Below are 10,795 nucleotides of genomic sequence, written 5' to 3'. Positions count from 1 at the left end.
TTGCAGCAAGCAAAGCAATATCCTGCTATTAAACTCACTATAAAATATGTAATATAGCAAACAAAGATCTCTCAACTGATCTTTAATCTTTTTAATCATTTGTAAATAAAAGAAAAATTACAAAAAAGAATAACCTGCAGAATGTTTGATGACAAAAACTAACAAAAATCCATGATTCAATATCAAATTCAAGATGCATTCTCCTTTTTCAGCTTAGCAAGTTCTTGCTTGATGACTCCAGACCTTTACAAAACCGTATTACAGCTCGTCAAGCTTCGATTGAAGTTTTGAGGAAGTGCTTTCAAGAAAAGAACTCTGGTATAAAACGGGTAGACACAATAGGGGGTGTATCGGAAACTGACCTTGATCTTAGCCAACATAAGCTTGAACCTATCAAAGTCGTTGGGAGATGCTCTTCTCTTCTGGACAATCAACTTTCTACCCCACGAGCTATTTTCCCATTTGTTCTTAACATCTGCAAGTTAACATAAGAGTGATAAGAAAGAAAACATATCTTCAAGAAACAACATTACAAATGCTGGTGAAAGCTGTCGTCGTCCTTACCAGCCTTCTCCATAGCTTCGATCAACCCATTTGTTATTGGGAACACGTGGAATGTCAATTGTGATATCTGTCAATGTAAGCCTCTTGAAGTTCATTTGGCCTCTTACCATATCCGGGGCATCAACAAGTGCCTGCCACATTAAAAATACAGTCACTTCTTACACGCACATCTCCAAATAACACCTATAGGACTTCAACTAGACTAGTTGGCTGATAAAGGAACATTGATAATTGAGCAGACCATAATCCAAAGACTAAAACCAGCAAGATGGGTTAGTAGAAAAATTATGCAGCCAAAATCTAATGGTCACATTAAAGACATGTTTAAACCCTTCATATGACATGTGATAAAGGAAAGGGCTTTCTTACATGACCGCAGGTAAGTTTGCAGGCAATTGCATGACTTGCTTCATGCAAGAATGCTGTAATGAGCTTAAAAGGCAGCATCAACACTGTTCTCCATAGCTACAACAATCAGGGGGAAACATTAGGTCAATCCATTTAAGCAAACAGAGGCAACCAGTTCAAATTCCAAAGAATGTTTTATCTTTTAACAGAAATTCAACTACAGTGAATCCTCCTAGAAAACTCCTAAAACCTTGGCATCCTCATTCTTATGAACAACTTATGAAAATTGTTGTATATGCCATAGCATTTATGAGTTCCTTATGAACAGATTTACAACAAGTATTACAAAAGTAAATCACAAATGCTCCCAGAAAAGAATCCAATTTCCTTCAACGTGTAAACCAAGAAACTATTTAAACTGTTAATCTATTTCGTAATTCAAATTACCATCAATTCGATGGTTTCTCCAAAACAAGAAACTTATTAAATTTTAAACTAAAACTAACAATCATGGCTTAGTCAACTAAACCGTAGATATATCATCCTTCAAACAAACATAACCAGGGAGCTCTTACCAAAATTACCCCATTGTTTTTACCTGTTTATATTGTTTCCTTACAACAACCAAAAGCATAGCAGAGAAAAAGATGATCTTCGTTATAAACAAGAGAAAAAAAATTCAAGAAAGAAGCTTACAACAAGAATGACAACAGTGAAGACACCAATTGTAACCAGAAAGGTAACTTGGCCATTATTGCAGCAACTGTTTAGCTCCCAGTTCACCATTTTTCTGCCTTTATTTCAAAATCTAAAAAGAACCCTTTTTTTTTCAGGGGTCTTTTGTTTGGGATTTGAGAAAGTTAGATGAAAAAACAATATATGTTCCAATATCCAAATCATTGAACTTCAAATAAATAGAAAAAAATATCTCAAAAAGTTTATAATAAAGGCTTCCTAAATTACCAAGCATAAAAAACCCAGAAATTTTCATCCTTTTCATTCACAGACCAAATAAAGAACTATGAAAACACACTAAAAGGAAAAAAAAATCTCGATAAGAAGAACACACCCACAAATGTTACGCCAGAGGATGTTAGAGGAGCAGAACACACTGGATGTTAGAGGAGAAGACGGTGAGGAGAGTGGAGAAGAAAGGTAGAAGGAAGAAACAGAATGTGGATTTTGGGTAAAACAGAAGCGTGTATCGGGAGGGTAAAACAGGGACCAAAATTGAAGCAGCACCTAATCTGAGCTCAAGGAAGGGATTAGAAAACGGTGGATTTTGGGGATTAGATCAGTAGTGTATTAGACCTGTAATAGCAATACACTGAACCAAACAAAGTATTAGAGGGGGATTAAGCGGGACCCACCGATTAGGGGTGTATTGGCTATGCCAATACACCCAACCAAACATGGTGTAAGTGTTTAACAAGCCATGAATAGGGCAAGAACACTTTAGAATATGTCAAAGAATGTTGTGAAAAAGTTGTGTTTGATCTGATTGTGTGCTTTCATGAATGGATGAATGCCCTATTTATAGTGTATCCCCCATAATATCCATACTTTGTGCCATCCTTTGGTTGGTGGAAGACTAAGTCTTCCTTGTTAATTTTAGCAAGGAAGTTAGCTTGATCCCCTCTTCCCTTTGTTGCCGTCCCTTATTGTAAAGAAGAATGAGTCTTGCTTGCTATTTTAGCAAGGAAGCTAGCTTTATTTTTTCACTGTCTGGCTGACCAACACGTGGTCAAAAGGAAGTGGTTTTTTACTGCTATTTTTAGTGTAACACTCCAAAATAGGGCATAGGAGTTTTAGGGGTATTTTAAGAATTTTAGCTTTAGAGTGCTCGAAATTTCATAGCATGGTAAACTAGAGTTATATTCGACTATGGCATTGTAACTATTAAATCAAAATTTGAAAATATGGTCTAGAAACCCTTAATTTTAGAAAATGGACCGAATTGCAACAGAGTCAAAATAGTAAACATTTATGCTACAGTTTTACTAGTTTTTAAAATTGAACTTAAAAACCCCATTCCCAGGTTTGTTTTCATGATAGGTTTTCTCCAAACACCAAGGTTGCCGTCCCTGGTTTTCTTCCTTGCTTTCCATTGGTTTTTACTTCCCAAACTGATTTCCTAATGTCCCCAAGCCAATTACCTTCATAAATTCCCAAGAAAAAAACACTCAAAAACTCTAAAGATTCCATCATATTTTCCAAACATGGGTTTTCCGGATTTGCGTCAAAACTAGTTTCATCTTCCATCAAAGGTAACATTATGAATTCTTATGAGTTTTCCATGATATCTAGTCCTTAAAATTGAATTATTAACAAGATTTTAATAAAATTAGAAAATGGTAAAATTTATATTTTTAAGTAAAAATGTGATTTTAAAATGTTTTTCTATTAGTCTCAATGTGTTTGAGAGGTATTTAAACTTCTATTGAAGTTTCGTTAATGATTTATCATGTTTTAATGAATTTTGTGAAAATTGCCTAAAAGATGACAAAAAATGTCGATACCAAGAATTGTGCATTTTAGTGTAATTTAAAGGTTAGGAATTAGGCGTATGGAAACACGAAAATATACGCACTTTTCATGCCCTTTTTAACTCAAATTCATGTAGTTTCGAGAAAATTCTTATCGAAAAATATTTAATTATTATAAAATAAGTAAATTGCACTTAAATTATGAACATGTTGAATTTTACTTAATTTTATAATAAATTTTGATCATATTCGACAGATTTGCATAAAGGGCGAAAAACAGCTCGATAGACACTATTAGAAGCACAAAACTGAGAAGCAATTTGAAGCATCAAGGTGAATTAATTTTTTAGCCTAAGACAATCCAAATCATGTGTATTAATTCATAATATAATTAATTTTAATGTTGATCTAATTTAATTTGGGTTAAATAAATTATTATTAATTAATTATGAAAAATGACCCAGTTGAGTTGAACCGAGAAAACTGATCCAACCGAGCACTAGGCAGGCCAAAACCGTCCCACATGCTTACCTAATGAGCTTGCTTGGCTGATTATTTGGCTTGCAAAATGGTCCTTGAAGACTCCTTCAAATTGCATTCAAACCCCTCCACTATTTATGCCTTCTTGGATTTGCCCCTACCTTAAAATAGCATGTTTGAAATCATCAAACATGCCACATGTGTGGCCAGCCATGGGGGGAGTCTTTGGCTGCTAATTTTGGCTATTTTTAGAAGCCTTCTCAACCTATAAATACTCCCATTGGCTTTTCACTTCAAAATCATCTCAAACCCATTCATCTATTCACTTATCTCTCATTTTTCTTTCTTCATTCCCTTCCATTGTTTTCATTTTCTTCCCCTATTCCCTTGTTGATGTAACCTCTTAAAAATAGTCCTTAAACCACCATTTGGAGTAGCATTCAAGTGTTCGTGGAAGCCTTGGTCCAACAAGAACAAGCGGAGAAGGAAGAGCGGAGCAAACTAGTCAAGCCTTGGAGAAACTGTAACAACCCGGTTTGACTCTAATCAGAATAGTGGTTTCGGGACCACAAATCCAAGTCCTAAAAATATTTTAATTATATTTTATGTGTTTAAAGCATGTTAGAATGCATGTGTGAAATTTTCGTAAATTAATTTTACCGATTGGTTGTTTAATTTTATAAATGGACTTAATCGCGTAAATTATAAAAGTGACTTGCTATTTGTTAAAGTGCTATATTGCTATGTTCTTTTAATGTGGAGGCCTCAAAATGAAATTAGGCCACTAAATGATAGTATGGACGGTAGTGGACTATCATTTTTTTAGCTTTTATATTATTGCATTAAGGATAGTTTGGTAATTATGTTAATGATGATAATAAAAATAAAAGAAAACATCACTTGTTCCTCTTTTTCATCACCATTGCCGAAACTTAAAAGAAAAAGAAAAGAAAAAGAGTTCCTAGGGTTCGGTCTTGTTTAAGCTTGATTAAGGTATGTGTTTAGCTCGGTTTTTGATAATTTTTACGTTTTTGAGATCGTTGCTTCGAATACTATCTGACCCATGCTTGAATTTTTGATTTTGATGAATATTTTGGTCTATGCCATTAATGAATAATTGTGTTTTGTGATGTTTGATAGTGAATAATGAAAGATATGTTTTAGATTGATATGTTTTGTATTGGAATTTTTGGTGAAATTGAGTAATTAGGGTTAAATTTCAAAATAATATTTTTGAAAGGCTAAAATGTGAAATAAATGAAATGTGTGGACTTGTATGAAGACAAGGAACATTCGGCCCTAGCTTAGTGTAGGCAAATTTTGTGTATTTTGTGTTTTGTGCAAAAAGGACTAAATTGTAAAAAGTGTAAAATGTTAGGGGCAAAATGGTAATTTTCCCATTTATGTATTTTTGGACTTAATTGAATGTTTTGATGAATAAAAAGGTTAAATTTGATTATGTTTAGATCAAGAAACGAAGAAAACGAATTTGGATCGGGGAAAAACGAAAGTAATCGAATAGTCGATCGTGTCCGCTGAAATTCGAGGTAAGTCTATTAGCTATTTAATTTTATTAAATCAACATATGAGTATGTATATCAATGGTATGTGTGTTGAGTTAAATTTAAAAGTATAAAAGAAAGAAATTTGGAATTTGAAAGTATGAAATTATGTATACATATATATGTTAGATTCGAATGGCTATGAATATACAAATATGCATATGAATGTCCATGTAATAAATTTAGGTATGAACATATATGTATAAATTATATTCGAATATACATGTATATATATATGTAAAATTTGTTGTATTGAATTTAGGTATGAAATTTCAAAGGTATGAGATATATTTGAACATTTGTATAAGTTGAAGTGAATAAGTATGTGTACTTATGAATAATAATTATATTGAGTATAAGTATGAAATTATATTCAATTATATATACATATATATATGTTAAATTCGAATATGTATGAGTATTTAGGTATATGTTCTTGTTTCGAAAATAAGTATAGAGTAATATATGGTTGTTAGATTCGAAAATGCATATATGTACATGTATAAGATCTTGTATTGAAATGGTATATGAAACTATATTGGTATATAGGGAATTCAAATGTTTAAGGTACCTAGTATATTATAAGTTAAATTTTATGGTATTAGAAGTGGAATCTATAGTATGAGGTTATATATACATAAATGTGTTTCGGTTGAATCATTGAATTATTTAAGCTAGATTTGATGATTGGGATTTATATCTATCCATGTGTTTTACAGACATAAGTTATGAATATTGAGCTGAATTGTATATGGATTTTATATACAAATAAGAGATACAACTTCTGTGAATTGAGATTCTTTTGTTAAAGCTCAGTATCAATCGGATTTATTGCCAGTGAAATTGTTCAGACTATACGTCTAGCAGGCTAAGTGCCGATGAATTGAATCGGACTATACGTCCAGCAGGCTAAGTGCCGGTGAATTGAATCGGATTATATGTCCAGTAGGCTAAGTGCCTGTGAACTGAATCATGCTATAGGCCTAGCAGGCTAAGTGCTGGTGAACGGAATTAGACTATAAGTCTATCAGGTGAAGTGCTAGTGAATCTGTTTAAATTAAGTGATTCTAAGCATTGGGTATAAATATATATATGATTTTAATTAAATGAAATGGATAAATATATGAACATTGTTTCAAGATGTTTGATGAGTATATAATCGTTCGAATCTTTGTGATTAGTGAGTATATATATATATCGGTTGTCATGAAATTGTTGGATATTTAAATGTGTATATGTACGCATTCGTCATAGCTGGATATAAGTGTATATATGTATGCATTCGGCATAGGTGGGTATAAGTGAATATGTGCATTCGGCACTTATAGTTGATAAGTATAAAAGTTATGCTTTTGGTATATGTAATTGAATAATTATATATAAATGGATCCGATGAAGTGCGAACAATAAGTACTCTAGAAATCAGTATATGCAGTTAATGATTATGTTAGTAACTTGATTATATGCATATAATGTATATACCTTTGTCCGTTTATGTATATTAGTTAAATATACATTCTTTTAGATTTAAACAAAATGACTAAATATAGCAATGTTTGGTTAGTAATTATATTTGATATTTGTGATTTCAATAAATTTACTTAAAGAATTATGTGATTCTTTTATATGTATTTTTAGATATGCTATAGACTTACTAAGCTATAAAAGCTTACTTTGATTGTTTTTGTCCATTTGTTTTTATAGATTTTGGAGACGCGTTACGAGCTCGGGGATCATCAGCATAGTCTATCACACTATCGACTTCTTTTGGTATTTTGTTAAGTATTTGAACTTGATCTTATGGCATGTATAGGTTTGAGTACGATGTTGGTTAGATTTTGATTGTAAATTATAAACAACTATGCGAAAATGATTAAATTTTCATGTTTGTGATCAGTTTGGTTTTAAAAATGGTTGTGTTTGTTCGGTAATGCCTCGTAACCCTAATTCGGCGACGGATACGGGTTAGGGGTGTTACAGAAACACTGGATTTGATGCTTGTTCCCTATTCTTTTAATTTTGTTGTTGTTATGATGAATATGTCTATGAATACTTGTGATGTTGATATGTTTAAGTTAATTAATATGGCTTCAATTTAATTCATGTTAGGTTGATTGCATTTCATCTACTTAATTTATTAAAGTTGTGTTTGTGTTGTTATAGGCCTCGGTAAGATGTTTGATTAAGTAAAACCAATGACTAAGTTATTCTTGCATTACAATTGTAAGGTAAATAATGAATCAATTATTTAAACGTATTGAAATTGTAATTAATTGACACGGTACTTAATTAGTGCATGTTTAATCATCTAAGGTAGCTGAGGGTTAAATTAGCAACGGTATCTAGCGATACATTAGCCTTGCAAAACTTGCAAGATTATTGTGATTCAACTATTTCAAGGTAGAATTACTTTGTTACCTCACGTAATCTTTTATGTGCTTATGAGATTGACCTAATTGTTTGAATTGGCATAGAGATATATACAAGAGATTATTTTAATTTCATATGTATGTGCATTAACACATTTGCTTATTAAAATCTATTTAATATGTTGAATTGACATAGAGATATAGTCAAGAGATAAATGGATTTTGGTAGGTAAGTATGTTCATAAGTTAGCAAATTACCGAGTTGCTGTGAATTTATTTGTAACAACATAAACATGAGTTTAATAATTCTAAGTTAAGAAATGTAATTAATCTAACACAATTTTGTCAACTTGATTAAAATCATTTTTTGAAATCGTGCATTGGAACAGTTATTTTATTTTTATTTATTCTACTTTGTTAAATCCTAGTTTTTAATCACTTTTTCAAATCAAAATATTTTTCTTCACCAAAGTATTTTTAAAATTGCATTCATAAATAATTCTTTTCGTAGTCCCTGTGGATACGATAACTCGATATTTACTTGTCACTTTATTAGTTGTTGCGATTGTGTAAACTTTCACATTTCTGTCATTCCAAGTTTTTGGCGCCATTGCTGGAAATTGTTTTAAAAAGTCATTATTTGTGAATTTGTTAATTTTGCATTTTGGCTTATTTTCCTGTTCAATTTTAACTTAATTAATTTTTCTGTATTTATTTCAGGTGTTTATGAGTATTGGCCGAATTAATTTACTCTCTGTAGACTCTAAGATTGAAAGAAGTTTTTGACAGCAAAGAAGACAAGCAAGTCCGAGAAGGACCGAAGAGATGAACCTTGAAAATTTGAATCAAGGAAATGGAGCAAACCCTGCTCAAAATCCTATCCTTATTGCGATGATAGGAATAGAGCTCTAAGACAGTATGCCGTGCCAGTGTTTCATGATCTTAATCCAGGTATTAGGAGACCCGAAATCGAGGCACAACAGTTCGAGCTGAAGCTAGTCTTGTTCCAGATGCTTCAAACAGTGGGCCAATTCAGTGGAATGCCTACCGAAGATCTACACCTGCACTTAAGATTGTTCGTGGAGGTGAGCGATTCTTTCAAGTTAGCCGAAGTACCCGAAGATACGTTACAATTGAAGCTATTCCCATATTTACTAAAGGACATAGCTCGAGCCTGGTTGAACTCATTGCTACCAAATTTAATTTTCACATGGCAAGAGTTAGCAGAAAGATTCCTCATGGAGTATTTCCCGCCTAGCAAGAATGCTAAGTTGAGGAACGAGATCACTGATTTCCAACAAATGGATGATGAGTCCTTATATGAGGCATGGGAAAGGTACAAAGAATTATTACGGAAGTGCCCTCATCACAGATTCCAACATTGCATCCAACTTGAGATGTTTTATAAAGGTCTCAATGCCCACACGAGGATGGTAGTGGACGCTTCTGCTAATGGTGCTCTCCTTTCTAAGTCTTATAATGAGGCTTATGAAATCATTAAGAGGATTACCAGCAACAATTATCAATGGCCAACCAATTGAGCAGCATCAGGAAGACAAGTCACTAGAATACATGAAGTAGACGCTCTTACTTCACTTGTATCTCAGGTATCCTCAATATCCTCAATGCTTAAAATTCTTACCACTAATGGGTCTAATAGTTTTGTAGCACAGCCACCAAATCAATTTGAAAATGTAGCTTGTGTCTATTATGGGGAAGGGAATTTGTTTGAAGAATGTCCATCGAACCCAGAATCTGTGTATTATATGGGTAACCAGAACCAAAATCGAGGAAGACGAGGACTGCAGTCCAATTTCTATAACCCATCATGGCGAAACCACCCAAATTTTTCCTGGAGTAAGCAAGGGGCTGGAACCAGTAACACTTACGCCCAACCTAGACTGACCCAGCCACCTGGTTTCCCCCAACAAGTTCAGAAACCAATCTAGGCTGAACCATCTAATAGTTTAGAGAACCTATTGAAGGCATACATGGCAAAAAAATGACGCCACTCTAAGGAATTTTGAGAATCAAATGGGCCAGCTTGCAACTGAAATAAAAAATCGACCACAAGGTGCTTTACCTAGTGATACGGAGAATTCAAGAAATCTAAGGAAGGAGCATTGTAAAGCGTTGACATTAAGGAGCTAAAAGACATTAGAGCCCAACACTTTTAAAGTTAAAAAGGAGTCAGCTGATGTTCAAAGATCAGAGGAAGTTCAACCGAGTGTTGAAATTCCAGTTTCACCTAAACCTGAATCTACAAAATCCAATAAGGTAACTTTTGAACCACCTAATTTTGATAAAGTAATAACTTCGTTAGATACAGAATTGCCACAGAAGATGAATCAACCAGTTCCAGTAAAGAAGCCTCCACCACCCTACCCTCAAAGACTTTCGAAGTAGAAGCAGGAAATTCAATTCAAGAAGTTCCTAGACACACTCAAGAAACTTCATATCAACATCCCATTGGTTGAAGCACTTGAAAAAATGCCGAACTACGTCAAATTCATGAAGGATATCTTGTCTAAAAAATGAAGACTTGGAGAATTTGAGACGGTAGCCCTGACAAAGGAATGTAGTGCATATCTTCAAGACAAACTACCCCCAAAGTTGAAGGATCCTGGATGTTTTACCATACCTTGCAACATTGGAGCAACAAATTGTGGTAAGGCACTATGTGGCTTGGGTGTGAGTATCAACTTGATGCCCATGTCAATATTTAGAAAGTTGGGGATAGGTGAAGTTAGACCTACTACGATTACACTTCAATTAGCGGATCGATCCTTAGCATATCTATTAAGAAAAATCGAGGACGTATTGGTACGTGTAGACAAATTTATTTTCCCTGCTGACTTTATGGTTCTAGACTTTGAAGTAGACAAAGAAGTGCCAATCATCCTAGGAAAGCCTTTCCTAGCAACCAGAAGGACCCTTATTGTAACACCCAAAACCTAGCCTAGACGTTATGACCGTATCTGGCAAT

General features: G+C 33.5%; 1 non-coding gene and 1 pseudogene across 1 annotated transcript; both read right to left on the bottom strand.

The window, feature by feature from the left end:
- On the bottom strand, positions 1–946 carry LOC121223314 (60S ribosomal protein L14-2-like; annotated as a pseudogene).
- An 8,131-nt stretch (positions 947–9,077) lies between these two features.
- On the bottom strand, positions 9,078–9,184 carry LOC121224033 (small nucleolar RNA R71). The gene has a single exon (XR_005921497.1). It is a non-coding gene; the product is annotated as a small nucleolar RNA R71 (small nucleolar RNA).
- Between the last annotated feature and the right edge of the window lie 1,611 nt (positions 9,185–10,795).

This window comes from Gossypium hirsutum, chromosome D11, assembly GCF_007990345.1.
Source record: "Gossypium hirsutum isolate 1008001.06 chromosome D11, Gossypium_hirsutum_v2.1, whole genome shotgun sequence".
NCBI lineage: Eukaryota > Viridiplantae > Streptophyta > Magnoliopsida > Malvales > Malvaceae > Gossypium > Gossypium hirsutum.
Note: the sequence above shows the minus strand (reverse complement) of the source record. Positions and strands in the feature narration are given on the sequence as shown.